Genomic DNA, 9004 nt, shown 5'->3' with positions numbered 1-9004 from the left:
CAGTACCGCCTGACTGGCCTTCGTGCGGGTGACATGTAAAAGCACCCACTACACTCTCTGAGTGGTTGGCGTTAGGAAGGGAATCCAGCTGTAGAAACTCTGCCAAATTAGATTGGAGCCTGGTGTTGCCATCCGGTTTCACTAGTCCTCAGTCAAATAGTCCAACCCATGCTAGCATGGAAAGCGGACGTTAAACGATGATGATGATGATGATGATTATATATATATATATATATATATACGACGGGCTTCTTTTAGTTTCCGTCTACCAAATCCACTCACAAAGCTTTGGTGGGCCCGAGGCTATAGTAGAAGACACTTGCCCAAGGTGCCACGCAGAGGGAATGAACCCGGAACCGTGTGGTTGGTAAGCAAGCTAATGGGTTCATTTGTGGTTTGATTCTACAGTTGGATGCCCTTCTTGCCGCCAATCAGTTTGTAAGGTGTATGTGTGTGCGTGTATATATATATATATATATATATATATATATATATATATATATATATATATATATATATGTAACGATAATAATTTGTGTAGTTACCAGTCGTAAAGGGTAAGGTTGGATTAGGGACACAATATTATGAAATGTCAGAGTCAGCGGTTTTGACGATAAAAATTTGTTGTTATACTGGCAAGTTGTAGGATGTGAAAGATGAACAATGCTTGAAGTTTTAAGGACGTGTTTGTTTACCATTATGTTACAATACCTTGCCTCGACGGACAGGTTCTGATAGATCCAAAAGCATGCGAAGTAAAGTTTGTGTTTGTGTCCTATTTCAATGTTTAGTAGTAACTACAGAGAGAGATAGAATGCTGTTGTAAGAGAAGAGAATTAGAGCTTAGTGTGAGTTGTAAGGTTGTGGGACGTTATCTCACAGTTATTGACAGTAAACTTCATTTCTCTCTCTGTCCAAGGTTCTAGTTGGTCAGCCAGGAGGCTGCACCAGGCTCCAATCTGATCTGGCAAGGTTTCTACGGCTGGATGCCTTTTCTAACATGAACCTCTATGAGAGTGTAGTGGGTGCTTTTTATATTTCTCTGGCACAGGAGCCAGTCAGGCGGCACCGGCAACGACCACGCTAGAATGCTTTTTCCTTGCCACTGGCATGGAAACAGTCAGGCAACACTGGCATCAACGACACATGAAGGGTTCTTTTTACGTGTGTGTGTGTATATATATATATAATGTAACAAAAGAAAAAAAAATTATATGGAGTGTAAAACATCCAGTTCACAGGTACAGCAGTTGAATACCACAGACATAGGAGTATAAATTACAAATAATAAATTAAATAGAAAAATACAATTGACAATCTAACAATTTATTTACATTATAATATAAAAATTTTTGAAAAAGACAAAGCCAACAATTTGTTTTGACTTATATACAATATTTGATTGATAAACAATACATATCTCTGTACATAAGCCACTTGAGTACAATATTTCAAAAAGACACATGAAATTCTATGTTCAAGGAATGCTAAATCACAAAATATTGGTTCGAAAGCCGTATGTTTAAGAGTATTTGCATTGAGAATTCAAATACATAAAAAAACAAAATTAAAACAGATAAAAAAAACAATTATGACGTAGATCAATATTTATTATATAAATATGCCTCTACATATCCGAAAGAAAGAATTTCCAGTATATCAACTATTTATTTATTTGTGCTATTTTTTATTATATTTATGATTACCATAAGAAAACAAATGTAAATTATGAATAATAATAATATATAATAACTCTTTCTCATTTACTTCTATCAGCACAAAGTCATTATTTCTCATAGGAAGTTTAAGAGGTGTCCAGTGGGAAAGCATAGTTGTGTTTGAATTAGGGTATGACTTGACATTTAAAAGTGATATTAGGAATGGTGTGGATTTAAAAGTTTCATTTTTTTTAAAAGAAGTTTTTTTGTGCAGACGTAAACGCTGTGAACAAAGAAGGCAACAATTGTCTGCACCTTGCTGTAAAGAAACTGCCCTAGATTTCTGCCTCAACTTAGCAAATTTTATCCAGCAATGTTTAAGGAAGATGATTCTGGCTGTTTCTGATTGACTTAGGTCTGGTCTTTCGCTGCTGGGAAATACTTTCCTTACAGCATCTTCTCATCATGATGCAAGCAGATCCCTTTTCCGACTTGTTACGACAACCTTCACCTCATTTGCTACACCATAGAGCAGGTAGGAAAAATTCCTGGCAAGGGTGGGGCACTGGTGAATTTAGACCAGTCTACAGCATTCGATACGGTTGACCATCGGTATCTGGTGGGGGGGTCAGACTGGGCTCGACTTTCCATGGCTGGATCAATGCTATGTATATCATTGATCGAAACAATCGTCCAGGTGAACGGTCTCTTCTCAAAACAATTCGCAATCAAGCATTAAATTTGCCAGGGCTGCCCCGTGTTGCTGCTTCTGCATGTATTAGCCCTTGATCCACTGCTGCGGAGGTTGGGGACTGTGGGGGAAGACCGCATGATCTACGTTATGGTAAGGGAGCAACAGCATATGTGGATGAAGTCACCATCCTCGTGTCTGATGAAGGGCAGCGACCTCGTGAAGAAGACCCCATTAAAAAAATATGAAGCAATGGCAGGGGCAAAAGTCAACCAGCCTAAATCAGTCGGGCTTGCAACTTGGCACCTGCAGGGGCAGGTCAATGCCTCCCAACAGCATCGTTTGACGAAAGGCCCCCTTAAACTGCTCAGAGTCTGCTTTGGAAATAGGTAAATCACATTCTTCTGCATTGCAATTTCAGTTGATTCCAATACATTTGCCGTGACATCTCTACTGGTTTTACCAGGCTCTTTTCGTGCCAGAGAAACAGAGTAACCCATGAATGTATGTCCTGGCCAAACAAAACGATTGCTAATACACACTGCTGGCATGTTCCAAAGTCCCATCGGTGGGAATTGTGCCACCGACGGAGGAAGTTGTAGCCTCGAACAAATGGAGGAACAATATTTGGTTTTCTCCAGAAGGTGAGAGGAGGCGTTGGGAGAGCTTTTTTACAGGGTTTGTCAAGGGAGGAGACATAGCCTCAATGGACTCCTTCCCTGTGGATATATTGTGCTTCCGATCGTGGCACTGTTGGAGTGCCTAAGTGGCACTTTGGGTCGGAAGATTGTAAGAGGATGAGTGCCTCATACTGAAGGGGCATGTGACCCATGAGAAGAGTTGTAAGAGGCAGGTGCTTCATTTTAAGGACATGGTGTCGTCTGCAGTAAGAGGCTTAGTACCTCATTGTAAGGAGCTTGAGTCCAATAAGAAACTGTGCTAAGAGGTTTATTGCCTCAAATATGTAAATTATAAAAGAACAATGTTTTAGAGAAGCAGAGTTCGGCGGGGGACTTCTGCCTTCTCTCATTAATATCATCGTGTTCATCATTCATCTCATCAATGTCTTTGTCCAGCCCGCAGCTACTCCACCTATGTATGGCTTTCATAGCCAATATAATGAAATAAAGTAGCTCATTTTCATTATCATTCATTTTTATCATAAGTTTTTGTTTTTTTCTAATTGTTATATGTCCCCACTGGCCCCCTTGTGGGTAATAAAGAAATCACTCCTCATTCGTTAAGTCCTTGTTATATAGGACCTTATAAAATATTTTCAAGAACAGAAAAGACAATCATATTAGATTCTGAACCAGAAACAGAAAATGTAGATAGAGTCAAGAAGGCTTTCGTCAAATCCATCCGGAATTCAAGAACATGAAAATATAATTGTAAAAAGATACCAAAAATATGTGATCTCAATATTAAATTAAAACAATAGCATTGAGGCCATCATCCTGAAATGGACAGGCCACAAATGCAAGAATGAAAGAAACCAAGCTACTGCGTCAGATTTTATCTGGTGACCACTGTGTGGCCATCCATGCCACTGATACAAGGATCAGCTGAGGCAAAGCCTAAAACTGACCGACATCAATCCCAAAGCCTGGGACATTGAAGCTGAGGAAAGGCCGTGGTGGTACCAACTGCCCTACAGAAACAGATATTACATGAATTTCGTAGTGGACACCTGGGGATGTCGAGAATGAAAGCTTTGACAAGGAGTTATGCGTCTTGGCCGACACTGGACCAGGACATTGAAAATTTGGTAAAATCTTGTAGAGGTTGTGTGCCAGCAGCCAAGGCACCACAAATACCAATCATGGCCTGAGTCCATTGTCCAGAGTACATATAGACTACACTGGACCAGTGAATGGCGCCTACTACATTGTTGATAGCCTTACCATGTGACCGGAAGTATGTAGGTGCAGTCAACCTACTGCGAAGGTAGCAAAGTTCCTGCATGAACTTTTTTGCTCAATACAATGTTCCAGACACCACAGTATCGGACAATGGAACATAATTTACAGGATGAGTTCAAGAAATTGTATAAAATGCATGCAATCAAGCACACGTTTACTCCGCCCTACCACCCAGGGTCAAATGGGCAAGCAGAATGATTTGTAGATACTTTGAAGCAAGTGCTAGAGAGAAAAAAAAAATTAGGCAATGACGAAATGCTAAATAAATTCTAAATATCAGTTCAGGCAAGTCACCTGCAGATCTAATGTTCGATTGAAAAATTAAATTGATCTTTGAGAAATTGTTGCCAAAGGAAGAAAACGTACAGAGTAAACAAAAAATTTTTACAGAGACAAAGTCCATTTCAAAGTATACAAGAATGGTAAACAGAGGTGGCAGGACTAAAAGAATTGGTAACATGTAATTTACTTTCATTTTTGTAGGACTATTCCTTGTCACTTTTTTTATAACAGTAACCAAAAATATACTGCAGTCTCTACAAGCCAAAACATCACACAAAATGGTAATTTATATAAATAGAATTATAGAAAAAAAATCTGAAGTTCTAAAATAACTAAAACATAAAATAAAATTAAAAATTTTTAATTTCGACACCTCACAGGATAAAGGTAGTTTGTTTGTGTGTGTGTGTGTGTGTGTGTGTGTGTGTGTGTGTGTGTGTGTGTGTAAGGAAAAGATATTTACTAACAGATAATTATGTTATCAAAACAATTTATCATTTACATACCTCTTAAATCTATACAAAAATTCCAGCAATGCCCTTTTCATTCCTACTGGGATCGATACCAGTTAAGTCTAATTTGAGGATCCACAGAGGTTTATGGGGGTGGGACTTGCATAATTGTACAAGATATTTGCAGAACACAAATTCATAAAAATTTTTTAAATTATCAAACTTTACGTGATGTCATTCAACCGATAATTAATAACAGGCCGTGCGCATATGCGCAAGTTTTAAAAACATTTTGAAATTAGGGTGAATGATGGTGGTCTTGGTACTAGTGGAGGGGAGGGGACACACCACATGCAAAGTCACCATCATCAATTAACCCCAATGAGCAGCACTGCAAATCAATCTCCAATGCTTCTTCATGCCTGTCTACTCGTTCACTCTCACTCCTTGTACATAACCACACGTGTGTGTGTGTATATATATATCTATATACACACACACATATATATATATATATATATATATATATATATATATACACACACACACACATATATATGAGTTTTTTTCAGTTTCCATCTAGCAAATCCACTCTGAAAGTTTTGGTCAGCCCATGTGGTTGCGAAGCAAACTTCTTAGCCACAGAGCCACTCATGCAGACAAGGACAAAATAGATACAGGACTCAAAAAATAACACAAATATCAAGAGACAAAATCGTCCTGAATCTCTAAAAATATTAGCAGCCATTGCAGGTCTCTGCAGTCAACTCGGAATTTCCTTTGAGAACAAGTGTGGACACACCGGCTATGGAGATGAGCACTCGTTTGAGTTTGGTCTTACCAACAGCACATTTCTCGGAGGCTCTCAACAAGCTATGAATCTGCAAAGGAAATTCAGTGAAGTGGCTTAAAATATTACAAACCAACAAAAGAAAAAAAGAAAAGAAAAAGAAACTCTACACCATTTTGATACCAACATATCTGATCAAACTGATCTTTGTTCTACAATACTAACTTCCTATTTCACAGTGATTTAAAGTTTAACAGAGGGGGCGGGGGTACAACCACACCAATATTCACAATCAGTTATAAAGATTCATAAAATGTGAGACTTTTTTTTATTTTTATATATATATATCAGGTTTTTAAATAGAAACTTACCTTCTAACATTTCTGCTGTGTGGAAATGAAACAACAACAACAAAAAATAATAAAGCTTTGGATGTTTTTTTTTTTTTAAATAAGTGAGTAAAATACCATATCAAAGCATTTTCAATGTTAGTAAAGAAAGAGAAGTCAATAAAACTTGACATTCAGAAAGAAAACGAATTGCAAATTGCAATAACATACTACCATACCTGAACGAGCTGGGAAATTTCATCGGAGACCTCCACTTGAGTTGCTTCTGGCCGAAACACTTTGTTTCATTTTCTTCTGGACATCTCAGCAACTGATGTTGACAAACTGTGTATTAGAAATATTGATCTTACTTAAGTTTCTGTGTAAAGGTAGTATGGGTGGTCTTTCAAAGGTTTTCTATAAGAAACATGGTGACTACAAATGGTAAAGGAAGGAGTAATAGAAACAGGACACATGGATTACTGTTAACCACTAATTCAGTCTCTGCAAATAGCCGGACTGGAAGCCAGTGGTTGTTGTTGAAACTAACAGCAAGTAAAGTAATCTCTTGAGGCTCTAGAGTTCTAGTCGTTGGAGACATCTACATAGCTAGAAACAGCTGCCAAATCACGCACAGATCATAGACACCTGTCTTCCACAGCGAGAAATAGCAGCCAAATCCCGCGCAGATCAAGAACATCTCTGAGGCGCCAATAAGCGAAAGTCACCAGAATTAAAAACACTGAACCATTTGAGTGTTTAGTAATTAGGCAATGCGCACCTCTTCTGAAATAGTTAGTGAAGTCAAATTATCTCCTTCCTTTAAAATCAGCTGTTGACGTGTCGTTGTCAGGTAGAAGTGGACAACAGGGTAACCACGTAATTAGGAGATGAAAAGGGGAGGGGTTAAGTGTTATCCCGGAAAAAGGGGTGGGAAAAAGTGAAGTTTAATGGGTCTGACTGAGTTAAGGGCACCTGTGAACTTGATAGGAAGAACGGGGATTCCTTCAATAAAATACAAATAATATATAAGTATATGCATAATAACAACAAATGGAGCAAAACGCATGTCGATGAAAGTTCCAAGTAAATGAGGGCCATTTCACAAAAAAAGAAAGGGTAGCTGGAATTATAACTTGTTTCTCACCAGGGAGAACATAATAAAACATTTAGTAGCAAGACAAAAACGAAATGATGGGGTAACTTACCAGCTGAGGTGTTACATGGTCAGTGACCGTCAGAAGGTTTGTTTACATAGAGTTACGACGGGGTCACCGATATTATTCCACGGGCTTTAGAGGCATGAGAACGCTAGTTTACATAGAAATATAAAGGGAGGGTGTCTCTGATGTGATGCTAAAGGTTGTGGTCAAGGAGTCATTCGGGTGGGTGAGGGGAGGTAATTAAAGTGAGCGTTTACATATGTGTCTGCTAGCGTGCAGACACCTATTTACAAACACGTGCGCACATACGTAAGCGCATACCCATGTGTACATACCCACATACCCGCATACACCCATACACCCCCACACACAGAAACCTCCACATATGTCGGTGCGATAGGCATGTGTTTGCCTGAGAAATGACAAAGTGGTAACTGATTCAATTATAACATTTTTATTAGCTGGAGTTAATAAATATTAATAGCCACTACATTCAATTTTAACAACTTGCTTCGAGTTGCTAGACAAATGATGGAACCAGGATATGTTCGTGTGTGTGTGTGTGTGTGTTCGTTCTCTCATCTTGCTTGGCCGGAGGAAAATCTCTGTCTCACATTAGCAGAGGTCTCATAGTAGCAGTCTCCCTGTCTGTCTGTCCCTGTGTGTCCTGACGTCTTTCTGACCACTCTATTTATAAGAATCGTGGCAGCTAGAAGGACATACATACTGCAGCAGAGTTTGTACCTAAATAGGTTAGATGCTGACCAGTTGAACTTCGCCTGACATTCTAAGGTCGAAGGTCAAAGGGAGATGATCGATCACTTTTTGACAGGACAAAGAAAACCTGTTTTTCGCGCCTGTTGATTGTCGTGTTTGGGCGACCGCTAATTCTTAGATTCGGTTTCGAATCTAGGCTTGGAGAAGGAAATGTAAATTTTTACACTACCCCTCTTCTAGTGAGAAGGCCGGAGATCGAACGATTTTGGAAATGTTATCTTTTTGTGTATGCACAAAAAAATTTTACAAGGTGCAACAGACAAGTGAATGTCAAAAACATGGGACATAAAAAAAATATGAAGCAAGGATTCACTGTTGGTGTGTGCTATATGGTGGGCAATGCATATATGTGCCCAGGCAGAAACATGTTGGCGCGTTGAAAGAGACGTGCATCTATTGATTGCTCGACCCACTAGAGGTCTAAATAGAGGCAGGTTGTATTTCAGTGGCGCAAAAGATCAAATGGTAGCACGAGTGAGAATGTGACTGTTGCAAGTGTGTGTAAACGTCAGATAACAAAATATTTTTACAAGAAAGCAAAACAGTTTAAAAAGAAAACAAAACATATGTACATGCAAAAAATGAAAGAATGTTCATCGAAAAAGTTCGCTTGTGAAATGTTCAGTAAAATGTTCAAACAGAAAGTTTTTCGCTGATATGGAACAATGTTTTCTTTTATGTATACAAATTGTTCGTTGAATTCTTTAGGTTTGAATGTAGGTGATGCAGTCATATGAGTTATGTTTTGATGTATGCGTTCCATTAAAGAAGATGGGTAGGTTGAGAATTGGGACTTACCCGAAAAACTTGCACAAACCTTGCTGGCCATCGAACAGTTCTTCCCGATTTAGTGTGCCGGGGTTGTGCAGAATCTGTAGTGCTTGCTGGGGTTGGTGAGTCTGTTCGAGGAACAGAGGGAACTGAATGTAAGTCGTCCTCG

This window comes from Octopus bimaculoides, unplaced genomic scaffold (genome assembly GCF_046866305.1).
Source record: "Octopus bimaculoides isolate indiv1 unplaced genomic scaffold, ASM4686630v1 contig207, whole genome shotgun sequence".
NCBI lineage: Eukaryota > Metazoa > Mollusca > Cephalopoda > Octopoda > Octopodidae > Octopus > Octopus bimaculoides.
Note: the sequence above shows the minus strand (reverse complement) of the source record.